The 14,820-nt window shown below is 39.0% G+C and overlaps 1 protein-coding gene across 5 annotated transcripts in view; it reads right to left on the bottom strand.

Moving 5' to 3' along the window:
* elavl2 (ELAV like neuron-specific RNA binding protein 2) overlaps positions 1-3,967 on the bottom strand; it is a 28,352-nt gene extending 24,385 nt beyond the window's left edge. Inside the window, exon 1 of one of the 5 annotated variants that reach the window (XM_010744437.3) lies at positions 3,490-3,967. The gene's annotated coding sequence lies outside the window, so the exon portion shown is untranslated. Of the gene's footprint in view, positions 1-1,930; positions 2,199-3,489 lie in introns of those variants that run through there. The other 4 variants (XM_027276655.1, XM_027276650.1, XM_019262044.2 and 1 more) reach the window with 4 other exon arrangements.
* Positions 3,968-14,820: the final 10,853 nt, after the last annotated feature.

Genomic DNA, 14,820 nt, shown 5'->3' with positions numbered 1-14,820 from the left:
ATTGTGGAAGTTGCATGAACGCTGAGGAGGGGAAAATGCCTAAGAACAGCAGATCTGTATATAGAAACAAGGCGCATGTACACATCTCCCCTGCTATGCTAAAGGGCTCACGGTGTCATGAGATCTGGAGTGTTGATTAATACGCTGCCAATTAAGATCTGTGCGCTCTTACTAAAATTAAGAGGGGTGTGTGTTATACAAAATATTTTATGGAGGCGATAAGGTAAAAAGCAGTACAGCGACTATTTTAACAAATACTGCATTTCTAGTCTGTTAAATTAAGAAACCACGTTCAATAATCACACCACATGTATGAAAATCTCACTAATAACTCATGTTCAAACTAGGAATCTGCACTCATAGTATAAGAAATGGTGTCACACCTTTAAAACGCTCAGTAAGCACCCCTCCATTTCCTTTTTTTCTGGGCTGTCCCACCCTATACCCACAGGACCACAGATGTCCTCAGCGCTGGCAACCTCCCGGTAAATTAACCGGTCAGGCTCTTAGCTGCTGGCTCCACGATATGTAGTCTTTTCATGACCCACCAACTGAAGATTACTCACCGCAGTCTGCCAGCTATAACTCATGATGCCTGTGGCTTCAATATATTCATGCTTAATATTCAAGGCCAGATACTGACGTTACAATCAGAAAGCACAGACACACATAGACGAAAAAAAAAAAAGCAAGAAAGCCTTTGTTTATACCAGAGATTACAGCCTTTCAGGGTGAAAACTACAATGACCATATAGGAAAACTACAAACATGCTAGTTTTGGCTTTTAAATGCAAAAATTGAAAGAGTTTTTTTTTTGCAAATTATTAACAGAAATTGTATGCATGCAAATTAAACTGTTAAAAAGCGACCTAGACTAGAAAGTAAACCGGTTTAGTTGTAATTAGCTGCTGTGCAGAGCATTAAGCAGGGTTCCCACACCTTTTTCATGAAGGAATTCAAGCACTTTTCAAGCACCTTCAAGCACCAGTTTTTCCATTTTTCCAGCACCTTCAAATAGGTAGCCTACTAGTTGTGTTTGCCATGATGGTCATGGGAAGCGCAGCGGTGCCACTGTATGGCATAATAATATAGGTCTAATTAGCGTTATTTCATATGGTGGTAGATTGACTGTTTTGATTTTTAACTAATTGTGAATTGGCTTGTATTCTCAGCTTGTGAGCGGTGTATTGTGTAACTACCATAGCGCAATAACAGTGACAAATAGACATCACACAAATTTCAAGCATTTTCAAGCACTTCACAAAAAAATTCAAGCATTTTCACAACCTTGAAAACACTGAATTGAAATTCAAGCATTTTCAAGGAATTCAAGCACCCGTGGGAACCCTGATTAAGGGGGGAGTAGTGAGAGCTGCCTCGTTTGGCTAATTGATTAATCATACACACCTGTGCAGACACGCGCCTGAAACCCGGGTCATGTAAAGTCCAAATTATGCCATGGCAACCACGGCCAAATTATTAGTATTTTTTTTTTATTTTGTTTGGCATTGAAGTGTAACTTCACACACAAAAAAAGTGCAGCTTCCATCTTGTTTTAAAAAATAAAGTTACACCAGGCGAGCAGAGTCGGTTTGGACCAAGGCCAAAACGGATAAGCTTTTTTTTTTAGTAAGCGTGGGCACGGCCGCGTGGTTCCTGCGTCGTTTAAATTAAAATTCATCGTGCATGTGTTAAGTTTTGCACCGAAATTTGCTTCTGCGCTTGCCAACATGTATTTTAGCTAGCTTCAAGTCGGATACCACGATGCACCACGTTTTAAAAAAGCACGACTCTTTCTAAAGGAGCTCTGCGTGGTGCTCGCTCGCTTGACCTTGCTAGCTGTGTCGTTAAATGCTTTTTTATTCTTTGCACTTTTTTGGTAGTTACTAGTTGTTGTTTTTTATTGCACTATTCCTCTGTGGTGTCTTACCTTGAGGTCTTGAATCGGCGTCGCGGGTATTTATTGACGTAAAGTCTGCAGACATCAAACTTTTGGTCGCAGTCTTTGCGCAGTAGGAACAGGAGGGGGGGCTAAGGGGGGCTGGCGGGAACTCGGCCTCCCCAAGTAAACTAATCAGAGCCTCGACCAATCAGCGAGCAGCCCGTCTCCACGCAGGGAATACACCGTTAACTAATTGATTTGCTGCAGGTGTACTTTCCGGCTTCATGCTACCTAACCTGAGTCTGCACTGCAAAAACATGTCACTGCAAAAAAAGGGGAAAACACACACACACACACACACACACTCTTTCTCCCTCACACACACACACACACACACACACAACAATGACTGGAGACTTGCTGGAGCAGTGGTCCCCAAAGCTGAGTCAGGATGCCACCAGGGTCCCTGGGGTATTCAGGGGAACCCAGCAAAATGGGAGATTTGAGTTTGGATTTAGCCTACAGCAATTATGAAGGGCTTTTTTTTCAAAGCGTTGCTGTTTTCTATTTTGCATTTGCACCTATAGAACATGCATATTTCTAGTTGGCATTAATAGAAGTATAAAATACAAAAAAAAAAGATCTGAATAACAAAGTGGCCTTTGGAATAAAAAAAGGTTAAAATCCAGTGTGTGTTTTTTTCAGCAGGCCTAAGGAATGGTAAGCTTGTCTGCCCTATAATTAGCCTAACACCTGCATGGAAATTCAAAAAAAAAAAAAAAAATCCCATACAAAACATGCCTATGATAGCAGAACTTATAGCAGAGATATCATCCAGCAAACACCAAGTAGCGCAGCACACAGGCTGCACTTAACCTATATAGCATTACTCATTTTAGAGAAATGCACTGGATCTTTAGCCACATGAGCCTATTTTACATTTAAATCAAAGAAAACAATATCTTGCCTACTTAGTTTAAATCACGTTTGTATTTGAAAAATAATATTCCAAATAAAATACAAGTTTTCAGCTCAGATTTAAAGAAAGAAATCAAGTAAATTTGCTCAGTTTGTTTACTACAGCTATTATTTCAACTACTGATATGAAATACTACACATAAAACAACGCAGGTAGTCTATTAATCCCAACATAATAACGTTTTTTTTTACTTTAGATGCGGTAAAATAACCGACTACTATGCGGATCCCACGTTTCAGCTCTCTACCAAAAGGCCTATATTTCTCCACACGAGAGCAATAAATGCGTCCGTCCATGTCTGAAACACAGGGATGGTTTTGAAATGAGCACATGTGCGGAGATAGCCGTTCTTATCCTGTCGTGTAAGTCTGTGATATGGCCAAGGCAGCCGCAATTCAGAGTTGGAAGAAAGAAGAAAGAAAGAAAAAAAAAATCAGCCGTCAATGGAAACATGAATGCATCACGGTGACTTTCCTATCGCGTTTACATGCAATAAGATAGCCTGAGACTACAGGGAAGGCATGATCTGCTGCACACACTGTCCCCCTCTAAAGAACTGACACAGGATTAAAAAATATCGCTTTGAAATGTTTCAGGTGAATGAGCAAATGTGTAAAAAATATCTTACCGTTTCTATAAATGAAAGTTATGGACGTCCTTAGGGCAAACAATCTCTGAATGAAAAACACCTGGCCAATAGCTTGTAAAATGATGAATTCCGCTCTCTCTTTAGTTCAAACTTGGAAACATAAAAAGCCAAACACAAACAAGATAAAATGAGGAAATGAAATATTTATTAAATCAAAACACAGAAATGGGTTCCTTTCAGCAAATGCATGAAAACCAAAAGGGAAAAAGGAACAGAAGAAATTAAAAGGAATCAAATAATTAAAAAAGCCGGCTTCTGCCTGTCTCGCTCTTTACAGGTGCGCCACACAAATACGCGACATCACTGAGTGGAAACCAATGTGAGGAGGAGGTTGTCTTTAAAAGGAAGATAGTCCTGCCGGCAAATATATAGGGCCGTATCACAGCATGCCTATACCTCTCCGCTCTCTCCGTTTCATCCATTCAACCTACACACGAACACGCATTTGGACGCGGAAGTATACCCAGAGTAGCTCCATCCACCGCTTATGCACACAGGAGCTCTCCAACGCCATTGGCTCTGACGCGGTCCTCGTTGGGGCTTGAGCGTCTTTCTAAAATCACAAGACGCCATTCGTCCTCGGCCGAGTCACTCAAAAGCGATCAAGCACCTTATCTTTTTTAGTTATTTATTTATATATATATATTTTTGTGTGTGTGTTCCTCCCTCTCCCTTTTCCTAAATATGGCATTTGAAGTCAAACATCGCCTCGCCAAAGACACGCACGGTGCAGCAGGAGGGAATAACACCACCACCACCAGCACCAGCAGCAACCCGAGAAAGTGGTTTTAGTTTTGTGTGTGCCGCACAATAAAACTCTTGTCTTGCTCTCTATGTTTTTTAATTTATTTATGTGTTTGCCACATCACTGCCTGCATCATTTCACCATCTCTCCCATCATCATGTGTCCAGACAAAAACATGTGAAATCAGTGTCGGTGCGTTAGGGCGAGCTTTTCAGCACCGAGGACAGCGCAGGTCTCCAGGATGTGCGGAGCAGCCCCTTTACACGCTTTTCTTTCCTTGTCTTGCCTCAGAGTCAACGATCAGCCACTCAATACTCGACCTATCGGCTCCAAAACAAAAGGTGGGCGTTAATACGGACTCCCCTGGCACATTTGAAACAATAGAAACACGCTCTCTGCTTGAGCTTTTTTTCTTTCTTGCATTTTCTTTGCAGTGATTGTTACAGCAGTGTGAGACACACACACACACACACACACACACACACACACGAGGAGCGGTCGCATTCTTATCCCGTGTGCATCTTTTTCAGAGGGTGGAGCAACAGTTAGACTCGCATGGATACAAGCGGGTGGAGGAAGGGACAAAAAAAAGGGAGATCAATGCTGTCAGGAGCAAATACTGTTTGAAACATATAAGCCGATACAGGAGCAGTGGCAAAAAAAAAAAAAAAAAAAAAAAGGCTGTAAGCTCATAAGCTCACTGCGGAAAACACAACAGGACCAGTACCACACAATGACATCTTACATATTATCCTGTAAACCCACAGATACATGTATGTTCAGGTGCTCAACACTTTAAATGAGTGGCAGGATGATGGCATGCTGTTAAATGGTCTGCATGTAAATCCTAAACTACCTTAAACACACTTCACTCATTGGAAAGGTGCTATTAAAGCAGCATGCTATCATTGACTGGTAATGGTGTCAAAAAAAAAGAAGTTATGCATGCACATCACACATGTTGTGATTCAGATGTATTTCAAATATTGTACAAATAATTTAAAAAGTGATGCGAATATACTAAAAGTAGTCCCGATTCAGAGATACAGGCTAAAGAAATGTGTTATAAATGGAAAAGTAGAAATTTAGAATGAAATAAGGAAACACATCTAACAAGAAAATGCTTCATATTTTTCATTTTAAAGCCTGTAATGAAGTATAAAGTGTCCTGGAGAGCGTTAGAAAACCACAGCAAATAAGAAGCAATGAGAAACATCATTTCATAACACGCTGTTGGACGACTGCACTAAATTGTCTGAAAACAAGAGATATCAGATATCAGATATCATATGTACATTTGTATGTACTTTAGTGGGTTTAATTGAAAATATGACTATACCTGTTCCATTAATCCCAAAAATAACTGTATTTGTTTAGTTTTTCTTTTGTGAATTATGAGAAAGGTGTTGACGTGTCTATGGTGTGCACAGCTACCAAACAAAATCATATAAGAAATAAAGATTATATGGAATGCTACTCAATTTTATACATCTTGCAGGCTCATCATACTGCACTATATAAACACAGTACAGTATATGTTCTGAGTATGCTGTGTATTATATGCTATGCTTAGAAATGCATTAGAAATACACTCACTTCCTGCACTGTCAAAGTGTTTTGACGCCATTATTCCAAAAGCAAAATGGACGCTCCTTGTGTATAAACATTCCCAGTACTTCAAGGTTACCTAAAAGTAAAAAGTCAATAACAACTTGGACTTGCAAAATGAAAATATTAAAACAGGTGTAATAATTCTGAAGTTGCCACTGTGAATGATGTCCGCCGATGCACGCCATGCATCAATTCCTGTTAGTAGAAAATGATAAAGCACAGGGAAATAGTGCACTATTGACACGAGTACATAATCTATGAGGATATGAATCATGTGCTCCTAACCATACCGAGTACAAGACTTTCCTGTAGGATGTGATGTTGAATTATAGCTCCACTCACAGTATAGTTTGATGTTTTTCTGGCTCACACGCTTTGAAATCTGCAAAATGAAAACATTTTAAAAAGGTGAGGACAAAAAATAAATAAAATATAAATTATTCAAAATCAATCTTCTAAAAGGTATTTCCAGGCTTTACATCTTGATGACAGCACATGTTTGAGTCTTGCTTTGGGGAAGTTATTCATGCCCACAAATATCAATTAGATCATTAGCATTTAGATAGCATATAAGAATTCTTAAAATGAAAGAGAACACGGACCTTTTACCCTTATTTTTAATGGTGATTTGTGGAAGTGTGTCTCAAAAGAATGTCAGGAAGACTTACTGGGTAGGTAGATTATATTTAAAAGATCAGACACAAGGAAGGGTCAATACATCAGGATAATTCAGGGAACTGCAAGGGCACCAGTACTTCTGTGTGACTTGTTTCCAGGAATAGACGTAGACAGGAAAAATATAGAGGGGCTGCTAAACTAATTTTTCTTGTCTACTGAACAAACTGACAAACCATCTCTTTCACTTCAGGTACTGCTGGGCTTCTTCTTTCCAAGTCTGACTTTACATAAAGCCAAATCCACAGAGACATTATCACAGTCTAGCAGTCAATAATTTTGGCTTGGGGTTGAACAAATGCAAGAAAGAGAAACCGCTCTGAACACTGGTGTATTAAATATTATGCTACTCGGGAGATTTCCCTGTGTGGCAGCCAAGGCAACAATCATTAGAAAAATCTTACAAGACTCCTGTAGCTTTGGTCCGGCACCATCTCCCTGTTAGGACCTCACAGCATGCTCCTGGCCAGCTACACCGTACCCAGGGAGCAGTAAGGAAACAACCATCTTGATTCCACCAAGGAGACAAAGAAGCACAGTTAAAGTGTGGGAGAGTGGAAAATGGACATATTTCACCCTCTCAGTGGTCAAATCAAATATTACTTGTATTGTTTGGAACTTAGTTTTTTGCCTTTGTCTTTAAAGTTTCATGCTTACATCCGTTGAACTTCCTGTTCTAATACTCACAGTGCTTCCTGACCACACCCAGGGTGGGCTGTGCAATGGACGACCTTAAAGCAATACCTTTAACAACGTATGTAATCTGTATGTTGCTTTTAAGAAATGGAAATTTCTCAAATAATAACCACAATATAAAGAACTAAAAGCAGGAATAAAACAAAAGACAATAATTCAAGAGGATTTTGGTTACAAGAACATAATATTCATCTGGGAGTTTGCAATTATGTCATGCTGGACAGTGCTTACCGGCCATGGGCTAAAAGGTGGCAAACAGGTTCATCAGGGGACTCTTTACTGTAAACCAATATAACTCTAATGGAGAGAAAGCGCCAGCATCCAAACCTGACTGCAGATCAGATATCCATCTATATTTCAGGGCCACAAATATGAACCTATGTGTAATATGTACACCCCCCGTCGGTGGGGAATGTAGGTCAATGCTGGGGTCATTAACCTAATCCATCTCTCTAATGTGGAGCGCCAAGGTCTCATTTGGACAGTATGGATTGCATTAGAGTTTGTTTTTTTTTTTACTTGCTCTAGGTCAATAATTAGTCACTGACTCTGCACAGAAGGGGGCGCTCTTTTAATTAAGTTAATTATTTTATGCCCACAAAAAACCTTTTTAACAAGAAGAAAAGGTGAAAGAAACCTCAGGAAGAGCCACAGGGGAGGGATCCCTCTCCCAGGACGGACAGACGTGCAATAGATGTCACGTGTACAGAACAAATCAACACAAACATATTGTACAATTACAATTAATGATAAAATGGTTACAGTAACAGTGGAACCTGTGATAGAGATAGAGAGACACAGATGCATCAAATCATCTACTAACTAAAAACTGTAATGGTAGAAATAATCAGTAGTAATATATGTAGTGGATGTCGAGCACAGAAACTTATACTTTACTTATATGCTACTTTATGCTGATCTCAGAAGAAAACATGGCATGTTTTACTTCAGTACACTTGGCTTGGGAACCAAAGGGTGGCCAGCTCATGTTGAGCACGGACCACAGTATGAGGGGTGGACTGGTGGATGGACAGGTGCCAGTTCACCTCCTGGGCACTGCCACTGGACCCCAGAACTGCTTCTAGGGTGCCCTTACACGGCTGCCCATCACTTCAATATCTCTTCCTTATTTGCATGTCTATGCCTTTTCTGTGTGTATGTGTGTGTGAGATTGTATAGGTCTACATGTCCTAAAAACTTCAACATTATAATAATCCATGTTTGGATCTCTTGCCACATACTAAACTATGAGATATTTTATTCTATATAAAAATATTTCTCCATCACTGCACACTTTAAAAAAATTGCAAGTAATTAATCTAAACGGCAGCCCACAGCAAAGGAAAATTAATGACTTTAAGGTACAGTGCAGTGATGAAAAATGTATTTTATTAATAAAAACTGATGCTTTCTTTTACAGGTGACCACGCACAGATGAAGGTACTGACCTGGTACAAGTCATAAAATATTCCCACCTCTCCATTTGGATCCTCTCATCTCCTCTCTGCTCATTGATAATCTGTATGACTGATCCAGTAGGTCCCACCTCCTGCTATTAAATGTCAAGGGTGAGCGCTCTTGACCTCCGCACCCCTCCCCGCACACTTACTGGCATCCTGCGAGGATGACAGGGCAGCATTTCATCAAACACACGTGCTCTTGTCTCTCCGATAGATTCTAGCAGTTGGACTAAGATGTCAATAAAGGTTCCTTTGAGACATTAACGTTCTCTGTACGGGATCCCTTTTGTGTCACAATGGTCTCAGAGTTGCATGGAGGTGATTATTAATGCTCCCTGCTGGGACCGGGCAGACGTGTTCGAGATGAGCCTCCTGAAAGGCTGCAAAAGAGGGTCATAAGCAGTGCTGCTGTAAAATATCTCTCTGAATGTGCCTCTCTCTCTTTTAGCACAAAGATTGCTATGATCATAAAGAAGTGTACAGAGCGGGGCTCTCTTCAGGCACTTTGCGAAATTGTTTCTGAGTATAAACAGCTCACATGTTGCACGTCTGTCTTTAGTACATTTCATTTAATAGAACAAGAACCAACTCGTCGTTATTTTAAAAAGCCACTTAGATCTTAAATCTGAGCTATTGCACTCAAATGAGCTTCAAACTCTCCTGTTTATCTGTTGGCAATGCTAAAACACAAACTCTATTTTGGTGTGGCAACTAAACTTGGATCTCACCACACAGTGCACGCTTAGAGGGGAAACTACTTTGGTTGCCCATGCACAGCGACAGATAATAAAACACATGAGTAAGACAGATCACAGCATGAAAGACATAAAGCAACAAATATATGTATGTTAGCCAAGCCACTGAAAAAAATCTATACATGATGCAACACATATTAAAAATATGATAGAAAATATTCAAGTATTACCATGTAAATCAAAACTTTTAACTCTTGTTGGATTAGGAGCAAACTGGGCGTGGCTCTGTGAATATATCACTGGAACTGTAGGACCACCCTCATTTGATTCATTTATGGAAATACACGAAGAAAAGAAATAAAGAATTTATGATATAAAAACATTCAAAACTGATTTCCGGCCCACATACTTGGAACAAGGGTGGATTACACCATGGAAAATATATCTATATCTATCAATATATATCTGACAGTGTAAATGCATTGCAGAGAAAGGATTAGGGATCTGATTGGTCTAATTTTGGTTCACGAAATTTTGAAAAAAACACTTAAAACACAGTGTACTAGTAACATTCGATAAACAACCTCCGTCCTGTATTATCTGAGTGCTTAAGCATTGATATTCTACAATATACTAAGGACCTTTAGAAACATATGTAACAGTCCTAGGTCATGTATAACCCCTAACCCCTTGACTTCAATCAAAAGCACGTCTTCTTCTTCTTCTTCTAAAAAACATTAATTCAAAGTAATTTAGTACAGAAACAGAAAGAACATGAATGAATGAATGCGATCATTTAATGTCTTTACTCTTGTGACGCTAATGTCTGACTGTCATGTCATCGACTTTAAACCAGAAGGAAGAAAGAAAGAAAAAGTCTTGGTGGGGCTGAGATCAGCCTCTTTTTGTATATTTCCCTCTGGTAGCATCAACTTCTATGATGCTTGTGGATGATGTCATTGATTGCAGACCATCCAATATGGGTCCTGCTGGGAAGCCATAGCTCCCACCGTGACTGTTAGCGCTATGTAATGCAAGACTGGGTGATGTCATAGCAAGAGCACAGGGACAAAAATGACTGTGACACATAATGGCACATACAGTAACACAGCTAGACAAATTAAAGGTGCAGTGTGTAAGTTTTAGGGGGCGGGTCTATTTACAGAATATGGCAGAAATTAAATATAATATCAATACACATGTTTTCAGAACTTTACGATCAACCAAAAATTGTTCTGTTTTTGTTTGAGCTACACATGCTTTTGAGTCCACCATGTTTTTACAATGTATAAACAAAATAGTTGCTCTGCTCTATAGTTTGGAAGCCAACGTAGCTTCTTCCTCACGCTTAGAATGGGAGGGCGAGTGGACGAGTACGCCACGAGATTACATTAAATTCTACACACTGATCCTTTAATGTGGGACTTTATTGAAAATCAATTATTTTCTTGTGTATTGTTCTACACCTGTGTCTAAATCCATGCCCAAAGTGGGGTATATTGGCTGTCTTTTGGAGACATAATATGAAAACCTTTGTCGTGACTTTCTGTGGCTGCCGAAGTCGGTTTGTGGATTGCTTGAAAAGAAAAACAACCGCCACTCATCTTGCATTGAATAATTAGGACTTTATTCACAGAAACAAGTGAGTTTGGGATGCATCCCCTGATTGAATCCCTTGATCCAATTCCCCCATGCCGAATTGTAACCCCTCTTCTCCCGGTTTAGCTTTTATACACACAGATAGACAAACGAATATATATTCTGAGAATGTCCTTTTATGGGACCAACTTCTGTTGTTTATCCTTTATAGCTGACTTTGCCATACATGTCTTTACCAACTAAGGATATAGGATATTCTGTTTAAAGAGAGAGAGAGCAAAAGGTCAGCAAGAACCTCTTGCCATTTACTAAAAAAAAGTCATATACTATAGAACGCTTATTCTTCACTCAGAGAGGGGTCATTGCAAGTTCTTTCAGACATATTTCCCATTCAACTGTAACATTAGGAGAGATCAATGAAATACTATGAAATGCTTGTAAGAAAATATACCACATCATCATAGAGGAATTTTTACGTTACAATATAATATAATAAAACCGGTACTGGCAGCAGCTCCTCCAGTCCGGTAAAGAACTACATGTAGAACAAGTTTCCTTAGATCATGTATTCAAGGTCAAGAAGACTGAAAGAAGTGTTATTGGTCCTTTGTCAAACATTTTGATTGACAACAAAGAAGAGCTGAAGTCATTCTGAGACGGCCATATGAATAAAAACAGGGATGAGAGCAGCTATGAATGATTGCTTTTTTTTTCTTCTTTTCACAACAATCATGACAAATCTATGCACGCAGTCAAATTGAATACTTCTGATGAAAGACACAGCGTTTATTGGAATTCACTTCTGCACCACCTTACAGACAAACCAAATCAACCGCAGTTACTTTTGTCTACTGAACAAAAAAAAAAGGGAAAAAAAAGGCACTTTTTATTGAAAAGCTGCTGTAGCGTGATAAAAAAAATAAATAAATAAATAAAACCCTTAAAGCAACAACAACAAAAAACAAATAAAACCTGAAAACATTTTCTTTCATCTCGATCCTCGGGGAAATACTGCTTGCGGTAAAACAGAGCGAGCTTTTTCGAATCTGTGAGAAAATAGGGCATGAAATCTCAATTAGATGTGTCAAGATCCCGGGAAATTTCAGAGGTCTTTCTTTCTTTTCTTTTCTTTTTTTTTTTTTGCACACTTGTCTCAGGGAGACACTGAGGAGTACTTGACCACCCAGTGCCTCATTCTCCTCCTGAAATAGCCTGGTCTAAATAATCTGATTGGAGAGCGGGATGGACAGCGTGGGCCTATCTCTTTGGGGGTGCAGGAGAAGGGATGGGGGCGGAGGGGGGCGATCAATTGGTTGTCCACAGATAAAATAAGAAATCAAGGGGTTTTTATGTGGCACCGCTCCTTGGCAAGCCTTCACAGTGTCCAGGAGATTAGAAAGTGAAGTTCCCAGAAAATAAACAAAGGGCATCATTAAACAGTCATTGCTCACACTTTGTCTCTTAAGTGCAATTTGATCTTTGGCTCCCTTTTAAATCCAAATGTCTGAGACAAAGAGTGAGTTTCTAAGCTCTTGTCTGATTGAAAGCCAATTGTCTCTGCCTTCAGCCTGTGGCACAAGTCTTTACACAAGAAATACACTCACTGGAAAATAAACTCTTTGAATAGCTTCTCGGTGTCTCCAGTATTTATTTTGTTTTCCGTGGTGCACGCTCATTATAACGCCATTAGAACAGTAACGCTTTAGCACGTTGTGTCTTAATTGATGACACGGGCACAAGAGCATCATAGTGCAGTCACACACTGAAGACACAGGGGTCAAAGTATGACCAACAGAAAGTTAGTCACATCCTGATTTATTTCAGATTTGTTCTTTTTTTTTTATAAGCTGCTTAAAATATTCCTTTTCAATAAAGCAAAATCTTTTAAAAAGGTTATAAAACATGAAAACCTCATTGTCGTGCAGGCACATGCATGATCAGTCGCAGTTATTGTCAAGCAAAATCTATATCCACCTTTGCCTGCTATTGTCGTGGTGTTTTGGTCATTGGCATGTAAAAAGCCTTATACTGTAGCTCCAAAATGTCAGCTTTTCAAAATCAAACAAAAAAAACATGGCATTTTGTCTGTTTTAATATAAAAGCCACACATTAATTCACATACTTCCCAGTGGAGAGAAGTAATTAAGTACATTTTCTCAAGTATTGTACCAAAGTACCAATTTGAGACACCTGCCATGTCACTTTGTACTTCCATTAATGAACTGGTGGATCAACAGACAACATTGGCAACTATTACAGTATCATATTAATTAAGTTTATGTGTTTTTCCAACCTATTTTTTGGTTGCAGCTTCCTAAATGGACAAAATATGCGATTTAAAGAGGTCACCTTGGCCACTGAGAAATAGTTTTTGACATTTCTTACTATTAATCCAAACAACTCATTGATTTAGCAAGAAAATAATCAGCAGATCCCCAATAACAATGAATACAACCAATAATGAATGTGAGAGTGAATTAAAACAGTCAAGTTGCAGCTTTAGTAAACTCACTATGAAGCTCTGTAAAGCCAAGGAGAGCAGTCTTGTTGGTTAATTCCTATGAAGGACTTTTTTTATACATCACATTCTTTTCACGTTGTCACTGATATATTACAAAATATCAATTATAGCCACTTTAAGGATTTTAAATAGTCCCTGAACCATTGACACATCAATGTCACAGCAGCAGAACTGTTCAATGTGTGCACACATTCCTCCCCAAGAATGGAGGCATTCACCTTATGATGTTGTCTGTGTTGAAGTGAAATACAAGCGTTAACAATAACTTCATGTTCGTATGCGACACATCAAACAGCCGACCCCATGCTCTGACACATCAGGTCTGAATATTTACTTTTACAATGTGCAAGCCGACAATCAAGATGACTCAATCTCTAACACATAAAGAAACACTCAAAACCTGCCACCTTTTAATCTTTTATGCAGTCATATCTTTGAAACCTAAAAGACCTTTGTTATATCTCAAGGCAGTCCTGACCTTGGGTTTCAAAAGTGCCACATAACTGCAATTCAAAATGCATAAGCTGAATCAAAAGCCCACCAGGACGTTGCCTAAACGAATCGAATGAAGAGTCAACTTTTTTTTTTTCTACAAATTAAACATGGGAATTCATTAGAAGGTGAAGAGCGAAGGATAAATGTTATACATTTGGGTCAAACAAACAAGTGATGGGATGATTAATTATTCAGCCATGGCAGTTTGCTGAGATAATGGCTTCTCCGCCCTAATGAATTTAACTAAAGAAGAAACACCTTGGATCCTATTTTGGTCCACCATCTGAGGTACGATTCAGCTCTGCAGTGTCACATTAAAGCATCACTGCAGTTAATTGCTTTCACCCAAAGAAATATTTGTACAAAGCCCAGCTATACTGGGAAGATGAATTGAGCATGTATCTCATTCATTATTGCAAAGGGATTTATTGTGATGTGATTGCAAGTGCATCCACAGAGGACAAAGAGGACTTGCTCACTCATTTAGAACCACTTTGGTCCAAGGCCTTGTAGAGAGTACTCTATATTTTTACATTCCTTCTTTCACAGTTAGAATAGAGCAGTGGGTAAATGGTTTTATTTCAATTGATGGTGAAGTCACAATAGCTGAAAGCAAGACAAAGGAAATGTTTTTCTTACTATTTATCTTCTCAGTTCAGCTCCATTTGTTTTGTAATAACACACAAAAAGTTTGCTTTGCCAAAAAAGAAAAAAAAACAAAAAACTTTCAAATCTATATATATGTCCAGGAACAGAAAGTTAGGCAATTCTTTATTGTATAAATGTATCTCTCTGTTCATGCCGTTATGTTTT

The sequence above is a fragment of the Larimichthys crocea genome, chromosome III, assembly GCF_000972845.2.
Source record: "Larimichthys crocea isolate SSNF chromosome III, L_crocea_2.0, whole genome shotgun sequence".
Lineage (NCBI taxonomy): Eukaryota > Metazoa > Chordata > Actinopteri > Sciaenidae > Larimichthys > Larimichthys crocea.
Note: the sequence above shows the minus strand (reverse complement) of the source record. Positions and strands in the feature narration are given on the sequence as shown.